The sequence below is a fragment of the Solanum verrucosum genome, unplaced genomic scaffold, assembly GCF_900185275.1.
Source record: "Solanum verrucosum unplaced genomic scaffold, falcon-dt-bn FXZP01000269.1, whole genome shotgun sequence".
Lineage (NCBI taxonomy): Eukaryota > Viridiplantae > Streptophyta > Magnoliopsida > Solanales > Solanaceae > Solanum > Solanum verrucosum.
This window is the reverse complement of record NW_026020334.1, coordinates 13,835-24,744: the sequence shown is the minus strand read 5'-3', so window position 1 is coordinate 24,744 and position 10,910 is coordinate 13,835. Positions and strand designations below refer to the sequence as shown.

The following is a 10,910-nucleotide window of genomic DNA, read 5'->3' as shown; positions in this document are numbered from 1 at the left end:
CAAGTCATCAACATTTGGAACGCATAACCAACCTTGGTATCTAAGTATCTTATCTCCCTCTTGGTAGAAATCCTCAATGGACTTTTTAAATACCACCTCTTTCAATTCTACCAAAATTGGATCAAGACCTTGCTTGGCATTCACATCCATCACAAAAGATGATTTGAGCGCATTATGAACCATAACACCATCCTTGGTTGAATCTACTAGTCAACCAACCTATCGACATCTCGGACTAACTCTTTCTTTGTATCCTGCACATGAGCAACACTACTCATTGATAGTCGACTAAGTTCATCCGCTACCACATTTGCTTTACCGGGGTGATAAAGGACACTCATATCATAATCCTTCAATAGTTCTAGCCACCTTCTTTGGCGAAGATTCAAGTTCTTTTGACTAAACACATAATGCATTCCATGGGATTAATGTGACATAAATTAGGAACTAACCTAGGATACACTTTATTTACTAAAATACTAACATATTGACATTTTTAATAATTATATATATTAATCATAAGAACGATAACTTTACATAAAATGGGCAGAAGCCCAAAAATAAAAATAAAAAACTAAAAAAAGATCCAACCCAAAAACACTAAATGAAACGTAAAGAAAAACAACAACTAAAGACCAGACAATCAATTCAGAAACACCAAAGTCTCTTCAGCTCATTGTTCAACAGTGATTGCATCGGAGAAGAAAGGACTATGGTCGGTGGTGGGAGATAGCTGGATCGATAAATACTCGAAGACACTCCTTTCCTTTAAGCTCGATTATGATTTCACCAACGATACCTAAAATTCTCACATATTCCATGAAATCCAAGTCAATGAAGACGTCTTCTAGCATTGAGAGATAAAAAGCTTCTGGGAACTATCCATTTATTGGTCCCAATCTTTCTTGTTATCTAGGATTTGTTAGTCTATTCCCCTATATCTACAATTTGACTGGTGATTTCCGTCAACAGGATGAGCCCCGGGAGCTTATACCATTGTTAACATAGACCACTAGTCAAGATATCATTTGCATAAGCATAAACAGATCAGACCACAACGGGTTGGTAATCAATTCACATGTAAGTCAAATCATTACCAAACTGTAAAAAAGAATTGTTCAGATTTGACCATTATATACATGTATTGCTCCTTTATGTAATTATCCATGTTTTTGTCCTTTTGTATTAGATGAGTGTTGTCTTTTGAACATGTTTATTGTATTATGTGTTTTGAAATATCTTTATTCGCATTTTCTTGGGATTTATTATTTGTCCATATGTATTATTTGTTTTACCTTTTTGGTAATTCCTTATATGAAGAAAAGGTAACTCTGCCTGCAAAATCAAAAACTACATTAATGAAAAAATCTTCCATTAGGTTCCCTTCTCTGAAAGTATGCACCACTGTAACTTTCCCTGCTTTTATGAGTCTCTTTATGCACCTCTCATCCGAAGTAATTCTCCATGGAATCTTCCAATTCTCATCAAGAGCATTCTTCAGGATAAGTGAATCAACTTTCGTAACTACTGGAAGTAATTGCTTGGAAATGTAATATTGCAATCCTTTCTTAATTTTAGCTTCAACAATTTAGTTTCAACAATATAAAATCTCGCCTTTCATCTCTCACGTAGAAAGCTATGGAACTTTAGCTTTAGCTTCAACGTTCTCTTTGGCCTATAAGTTTGGTCGAAAGAAAATTCAAATGACGTGCACAAATATTCTCTTGTATAATCACCTAACATCTCCTCGACAATTGATACAAAACATGACAACTTGGCTCGTCAATGGTAAAATCATTATTTTAAAAAACATAACCAAATATGTTACAATTTAATATATAATATTATTTATTTATTTTTGAGAAAGGAGTAATATCCCATTATCAAACTCCACATAGATTATTTAATCTTAGTTTGTTGATATAATTACTACCTTACCATTTCTATCAATATAGTGGACTCTTTTAAAAATAAAATAAAATTGTGGAGATAAAAGCTCCATTTATTTGTATATTAAAGTATAACTTACATAAATCTCATACATTTGGGGTTAATTACATTTTATTTCAGAAGTTTCCCCAATTCTCGAATACATTTATTGGTTCTCTGGTATATTGCAAATGATACATTACTTAATAGGAGGGATGCATCTGAGAGGGGATAAAGACTTATCTGAGGGGGATAGGGATGTATCCGAGAGGGGATATTTGTAATTTTTTAAAATGGTAAGAAATTTTAGAGATTTTCATATCTTAAATGGTGTATTTCTATAACTTTTCATATCTTGAATCTATACAGAATTGGCCAAGTAAACCCAAAAAAAAATATAAAATAACAAAAATAAAAATAACAAATAGGCCTAGTCCAGAAAGAGATGCCTTCTTATATCTATCATCCCTAAGAAGTAGAGTTTTCCATTTTGAAGTCCCAACCATCTCCACCTATGCCGCCGCTTGGAGCTAGTTGAACTCACCATCATATGGTAATATTAATTTTTTATTATTGATTTTATATGTTTATCAAATTGAAATCATTTTTTGAAACTATTTCACAATCAACAAGAACGTTCATATTTAACGTTTTAATAATAGAGAAATATAATGTACTTAGCATCCAAAAAATATTGTATCGTACTTGATATTTAGAATGATTAAGCTTTTGTTTTTTTCAATTTTTTTACCAATCATAAAAACTATTTGAAATTAATAGAAATTTCTAAGTGGAAACATGCTAAAGGTATGAAACCTAATTATATCAAAATAAAAGTATCTTAATTATCATGTAGATGCTAGATGCTTGATGCTTGATGCTAGATCTTCGTCAAAATTATCATGCTACATTTTAATACAAATATAGAATTGCATCAAAATTATTGAGTTTTGTTGAACCCGTCTAAGATGCTAGGTCTTCACCGTGATGTTTTTAATACAAATAAAAAATCTAATAGTATCTCCATCCTGATTTGCTAATACAATATAGAATCTAAATAATAATTAATTAATAATTTGATTTTAAAGTGGGCCAATGTTTTCCGGTCTATCAAAAATTAAGTTTTACTATATATAACTGTTACTAATATATTTTTTATAACCATTCTAAAGTTACTTCATTCAAAATAATTTTAACCCTAATTTTTTAATACATTTATAAAATTTAAGTAAAAGTTACAAATAATTTGACTTCGAAAATCAAATGCATCTTGGATAAAAATCTTGGTCATTATAATTTTTTTTAACTGAGTATGAAACAATTCAAAGTGGGCCCATTTTTTCTAGTCTATCCAATACAAAGTTGTAGTATATATACCTATTTCTAATATATTTTTTATCACCATTCTAAAGTTACTTGTTAATCTAAATAAAAATTATTAATTAATTTTTTTTTTTAGATTGCCCTTCAATTTCTCATAACATAACAAAAGGATCCATATGCATCAGAAACTCTGTAAGTAAGCTATCGATCAAGTAGTTAATTTTTTATTTCTATTCTTTTTCTAGATCCTATTATACAAGTATTTATCTTTAAAAGGTCCTAATGTCTCAAGTTTTTCACGTTAAAAAGTTCTTTTTTAATTATAGCATTTGATATTTATCAAATTACAAAGGTGGCTACAAGAAATTTGATTATTAAGGACGAATTATTTTATCACTTAAAAATCATATTTCGTCACAAAAATAAATTTATGACAAAAAATATTTTGTCAATCTTTCGTCTCTAAACGCTCGTCTCTAATAGTATATAAAGACAATTTAGTGTGTCGTCACTGAAAGTCTTATATTAACTACAAAAAGAATATTTGTCCCCAAATGCATAGTATTTGCAACGAACTTATTTGTCATAAAAATGTAAATATTTTGTAGCTAAAAATGTCATATCGTCTCTAAAAGTGTGTCTAATAATGACAAAATCTATTTGTCACTAATTATTAATTTAATTGGTGACGATCTTGATCAGTAAAAAGAATAAGATTCTGTCACTAAAAGATGACAATTTCATGGTTGAAAAAATTATTTTGGTAGATAATAGGCGGCATTAATGATGAATTAATTTGTAGTTAAAAATATAATTATTATTGTAATTATTTTTGTCACTAAATATAATCACTTCATGCTAAATAAAAAAGTAGCAATAGGGTTACTTATTTTTTATCCAAAGAAGATATTTTTGTGACCTAATATAATTCTTATAACATTTAATGCTATGTAAATAAATATGTACTGAAACTATTTGTTGTTAATACATGTCAATTTCAATTGTTAAAGTACGCAATCTATGTAAATAAAAACATCATATAAAAATAATATACCAAAAAAATATAAATAAAAACACCGTATATTATAATAATTTGTAGATAACACTTGCATACAAACTCATTAAGTAAATAAAATGAAATTACTCAAACAAAAATAGATAAATCTTATTGAGGTACGAAAACAATAACAAATTTAAAAATATAAAACTATGTAGTTTCCTTGTATACCAGTGCTCCATTATCTTACATTTTCACTCATTCACTTTTTTACATCTTCATCATTCATGTACATGTGTAAAAGAAAATAAATAATTTTAGTATTCAAACTTTAATTCTAAAAATACTTTTTGATATCATGATGTAAACAAAATATGTATTCAAACTTTAATTTTAAAAATAATATTAATTAGTGAACTAAATTATAAAATGAGAATATATAAAATAATTTCTTCTATTCAAAATTATTAAACATTCAAGTATCACAATCAACTCCTTATTGAAATGGTGTCAAGAATTTCTACATTCAATCAACACCAAGTAAAAGTTGAATAACAATTTTGTAAAATAATTGTTCCTTATACTAATTGAAACAAATATTTAAAAAGTTATAGAGCATTAACAAATGCTAGATGGACATAATTTGGGATACTAGATAAAAGAAGGAAAAGAAACGAGAGAGAGCAGTAAAATACCTATAGGAATGGAATGTAGTATTTGTATTCTAGTTGGTTTTTTAGATTTAAGTGGATAGATTTTAATTTATTAATAATTCTAAAAAGGAGGAAAAAAGTGAGTGGGTAGTTTCATGTAACGTGGGATGGAAAATGGGGAATGAGTGAAGGAAATTTAATGCATTGAAAGTGGAGGAAAGGTCAAATACTTAAAAGTTAAATTTTATTTTTTTACTTTTACTATAATATTTTAGTTTTAAAATATAAATTCTCACAACTATGATTTCCGTCACTTAATGGGTTTCCATTAACTACTAAAATTATTTAATTTGTTTGACATAATCAAGTAAAAATAGTATGTCAATTATACTCCATCTATATAGATAAATTTTAAAAAATGTAAATTACATTCAAATAGATAAATAATAAAATGAGAATAAAATTTGGTATCTATGTGACAAAAATTATTTGTCGCAAAATTATATGTTAAATAGAGACAATAATATCATCATCGCTAATTATTTAAATTATTAGTGACAAAAAATAAAGTCACAATTAAATGTAAAATTTGTAGTTAAATTTTACAATAATTAAGTACAAATTGTAATTCGTCACTATTGATTCATCATAGGTTTAGTGAGCAAAATTTTTCGTGCCCAAATGTAGATTATTTTAGGACAAAAGATGATTTGTCATAAATTGGGTACATCATTTAGTGACAAAATAATGTGTCATTGATAGCTTTATATTTGTAACTAATAGTACTCAATAAATGGCGCGAACTTATTTTTTGGTGGGAAATTTTAATAGACAAAAATTTGCTACGAAATTTTATGTTTCGTCACTTAAAGTATTGGCCATAGATCTTTAGCAACGTAATGTGATTTTCGTCATTAAAGATGAACAATTAGTGACGAATTTCTGTTGTAGCTAGTAATTTCGTAGCTAAATATCATATTTGTTGTATTGATGTGTCTCTTTTTTTGCTGTACAAAATTTTTTGTTACAATTTAGCAGTGTGAAAAAGTAGAAAAGATTTAGTTTTGTGAAAATCAACATGGTTGTTTTCTCTAAAAAAAAGTTAAATTTATGACTTTCTGCTATGATTAGAAATCCTTCAAAGTTATAGATGTAGTGTTTATGAGATTATTCGATTTTATATATAAACAAATTAATTAGAGATATATGGGTATTGAGAAAATATTTGATAAAATGATAAATAGTGTGACATGAATTTAAGACTCAAGAATAAAAGAATCCTTTGATTTAATAACATTTCATCGTTTTATAAGCTTATACAACGTGAAGCTAATTAAATTATATAAGTCAATGAGTTGGAATATTCTATGTGTTCAATTCTTTCTGAAATCTAGTTCTTTATTAGTTTGTGACTGTGTGCTCTCTAATATATTCTACAAAATTTAGGTACTTAGGTTTAAAAAGATCAGCAAATTATTTTATTTTATTTTACCTTAATGATAGATATTTGGGGTATCTTTATATCTCAAAAAGCATTTAATTTTGATTTTTCATAATTTCTATCAATTTAAAAAGTGTATAAATATTTGTGTTTCTATTGTCACATGTGATATTCGATTGAATTGATACATCATAAGTTAGTGCCGAAGTCAATAATGGAAGATCATATTGATACGTCTGAGAGAAGAGAAAGTTTGGTTAATCTTATGATAAGAGGACCTAGAGAGGATCAAAATGAGGACAACTTTTTTACTAACAATAGAGATGGTGGTGCATCTGGAGATGAATTGAATTCTCCACATGGTATTTCATCAAAGAAGCATAAATATACTGTCAATCAAATTCAAGAGCTTAAAGTGTACATGTATCATTCCAAATTGCTATACATATATTAATATGTTTATGTTGATTAACATATTATTCAATTCATTTTCCTTGTGGTATTAGTATATTCATAGAAAATTCACATCCTGACAAAAAAACAAAACTAGAACTCGCAACAAAATTTTCCGTGGGAAAAAATCAGGTGCAATTTTTGTTCCAAAATAAAAGATCCATATTGAAGGTGATGGTCATATACCATCTTTTTCTTCATTCATGTTAATATTATTTAAATTTTTGTATAATAGTTATGACAGTGAATGATGTTTTTTATTCATACGCAATTGGAATGACTTGATAAGAGAATGAGGCAACAAGAAAATGAAAAACTTTGCATAGAGTATGCCGCAATGAAGGAATAAGTCATGGAAAATTTAATTTGTGATGCGTGTTATAATAAAGATACTATAAGGAATTAAAATGTTGATGAGAAGGAAATATTGAATGAGCATGCCCACCTGAAATATGAACTTACGAGGATTGCTATCCATGAAGATAAATTTTTGGGGACTTCTACATTCTTAGAGAGATCATTAACTTCCATGATGGAAAATTTTGGGTAAGAATTACTTATGGGAAGAGATGAAACTAGTGATATAAATGTTGTGGACGATTTATCATTAAATGAGGTTGATTTTGGAAAATTTCTACCAAGTCCTCTATCCACAAACTTAGTTAACAAAGATTTCACACTTGATAAATCAGTGTTATTAAATCTTGCTTTGGATGCCTTGAATGAGTTGCTTAAGTTGGCAATGAGTGATGAACCTTTCTAGGTTAGAAGCTTGGATGAAGGTTGGGAAATATTTAACTATACAAGAATATGCTAGATCTTTTATTTCAATTATTGGCATAAAACCTAGCCATTTCACAACAGAAGCCACAAGGTCATTTGGTACAGTAGCTGGCATCAGTCTGACATTGGTATAGATATTGATGAATGAGGTATGTTGGTTTTTCATCCAAAAATTCCTTCTTTTAGTTGTTAACCAAGTATACCCCCTATTTGGTGTAAAAAATTATTGTTGTATTTTTTTCTTTTATGTTTAGGTTTATTCTTACTTTTATTATATTTAACATATTTGTTTAATTAATGGTACTTCAACTAACTATTATAATTTTTAAATTAATTAAGTTTAACTTGGAAGTCATAAACAAAAGAATATGTTTACATGTTATTTTCTATTTTTTTTATACTTATTGTCTTTCATATATGCAGAGGCAATGGGTAGATACATTTTCATGCATTATTGGTAAAGTCAATACTTTTGATGTTATTTCTACTGGCATTGGTGAAAACAAGAGTGGTACTCTGTTATTGATATTATTTCTTACTTATTATTTTGATAGAAATTACATATTTTATTTTTATATTATTTTTTCCTCTAATAGCTAGAAAGTATTAATTTGCAGATTGAAACTGATCTACAAATTATTTTAAATGTGGTTCATGTCCATGAAATACAATTTCTACATTTTTGTCAAAAACATGTTGAAGGTATTTGGATTATTTTGGATGTCTATATCGACACAATCAAAGAAGGTTCAGAACAATATAAAATTTAAAAATGTCGAAGGCTTCCTTCTGGTTGAATTATTCAAGATATGTCTAATGGTTATTCTAAGGTAATTCAACTTAAATTGTTTTTCATTTGCGTCCCATGCATGTCTTCATAATTTTAATATTTTTTTAATGATTGGGTTGCTTGTTCATTCTATATTGAGGATTTTTCAAAATTGATTCTCTTGACATTTGCTTCTAGCTTTTATATATTTTTGCTTGACAGATTCTTATATGGAGTCAGTTGAGTCCACTGAAAGTTGTATCTTAATTCTGAACCTTATATTTGTATTTTATGTTTTAAGATGCTTTTGCAATTCATTAAATTAATATCATCGAATTCATATCTATATATTTTGAGTTTGCATAGTTAGTAAACTTTTAATTAGAGATGAGATCCTTGAGTATATTCTATATCTTTTACTTATAAATTTATAATGTATGAACGAAGGTAAAACTTGTATATTATCATCATTGATATGTAAGCGATATATTAGTGAAATTATACTATTTTCTAATTTCATAGCTATATATTTTGTGTTTTTATAATTAGTCTACTTTTAATTAGAAATGAGATTATTGAGCATATTTTATATCTTTTAGTCATAAATTTATGATCTATAAATAAAGGTAAAACTTCAATATTTTTCATGTTTGATATGTAAGTTACCTACTGAATTATATTTCTTCCACCCCTATGTCAGATGATTGTAATCCAAAACATAATTAATTGGGCTATATGTTCTATGCATTATTTTTCATGATCAACATATAGTTATTCTATTATTTATTACCTTATCTTCCTTATACTTTATTTTATTCAAAATGAGAAATGTTGCTTTTCTTCTAACATTGATAACTCCAATTATTTTGAAATTGTATGGAGTATATTCTATCCTCTTTAAAAAGAAGTATTTTAATGCTTGACCTTCTAACCTTATAATGAACTCTCATTTTTCAATTTTTTTGTCTGCTTTCAAGTTTGTTTGAATTAATACATTTAGATACACAAATATGTTACGTTCTTTTGAAAAACATTTCCTACAATCTTCCTCTACATTTTGTGTATGCTTCCTGCTATCATATTTATTTGTAAGACCATCATGAATCTTTTGGTAGCATACATTTCTTGTGATTGAGTCCATGATTTAGTTGCTCACTTTTCTAAGTTGTCTCAAACAATGATTATTTTACTTTAATTGGTAATTAGGTTAATATTTCATGCAAGTTCATTTTTTTATTTAGTGGCTTAATATTGATATAATATTTTCAGGTTATTTGGATCGAGCGTATGTAATATGATAAGATTTTTGTTCATCATTTGTATCGCCTTTTCATCAGAGCCAATCTAGGATTTGGTGCACAAAGGTGGATCTCCTCTTTGCAAAGGCAATCTGAGTTGTTGAGAGTGATGGCATCATTTGTCGATTCCACAGTTTATTATTGCGCCAAGTCCTTAAACATTTGAATACCAATTAAAAAATTTAATTTTGATAAATTTTTATTTTGGGAAGTTGATTCAAAGGGTGAGACGGGTATGGGAATATTTTCTCAACGCATGACTCGCAATTTTTGTGCGGAAATTTGTGCAACCTCTCACAAGTGAAAAACAATTCAAATAGAAAATGGAAAAGATGCAAATTTGGTGATGAGGAAGAATATTAGTGACCCTGGAGAACCTATCAGTGTGGTTTTAAGTGGCACAAAGACAATTCAATTACCAATAAAACCACAATGTTTGTTTGAATTCTTCACTAATAAAAATATGAGGAGCCAATGGAATATCTTATCCTATAGTGGTCCCATGAAAAATATTATCTATATTACTAAGGGTCAAAATCTTGAGAGTTGCGTCTCTCTTTTATGTGCTAATGTGAGTAATCAATTATCACTTATTTTAAAAATATGACATAGTTTGTTCTTTTATCTTATTGTTGATTTATTAATAAGATTTTCTTTTGATTTGAAAATGTAGAAGGATGACATCATTGCTAATCAAAATAGCATGTTGATCTTTCAAGACACTTGCACGGATGCAACAGGTTCTCCTTTAGTCTATGCAATAGTTGATTGTTCAAAAATGAACATAGTGATGAAAGGGGAGGACTCTTCTTGTGTGGAACTCTTGCCAAATGGAATTTCGATAGTTCCTGATTTATCTCAAGATTATTCTGCAAATAATACCAAAGGTGGAAATAATAATAAATTTTGTAGTGGATCACCGGTGACTATCAGGTTTCAAATGTTGGTGGGCAATCTTTCCACAACAGATCTTCCAGAGAAGTCAATCATAAAAACAAATGACATCATCTCTCATACAATTCATAAGATCAAAACTGCTCTCAAATGCAAGTGATTCTTCAGAATGAATTGTTATCCATTTATCAACCATTAATTTGTTTGGACTCTTTTTATTTTTTCTTATTTTGATTCATAGAAGAGGGATATTCAATATCAAACTTGTGTGTGAAACTACATAACAAATAAATAAGTAATGGTTTGGTATCAAGTCAGTTTCTTTGAAGATTAAGAGCTAGCTCTTGATTCCTATTTATTATGTTTGTTT

The 10,910-nt window shown here is 27.9% G+C and overlaps 1 pseudogene; it reads left to right on the top strand.

Annotated features, from left to right (window-relative positions):
• The first annotated feature begins 6,557 nt into the window (after positions 1-6,557).
• Positions 6,558-10,700, top strand: LOC125836837 (homeobox-leucine zipper protein ANTHOCYANINLESS 2-like; annotated as a pseudogene).
• The last annotated feature ends 210 nt before the right edge of the window (positions 10,701-10,910 follow it).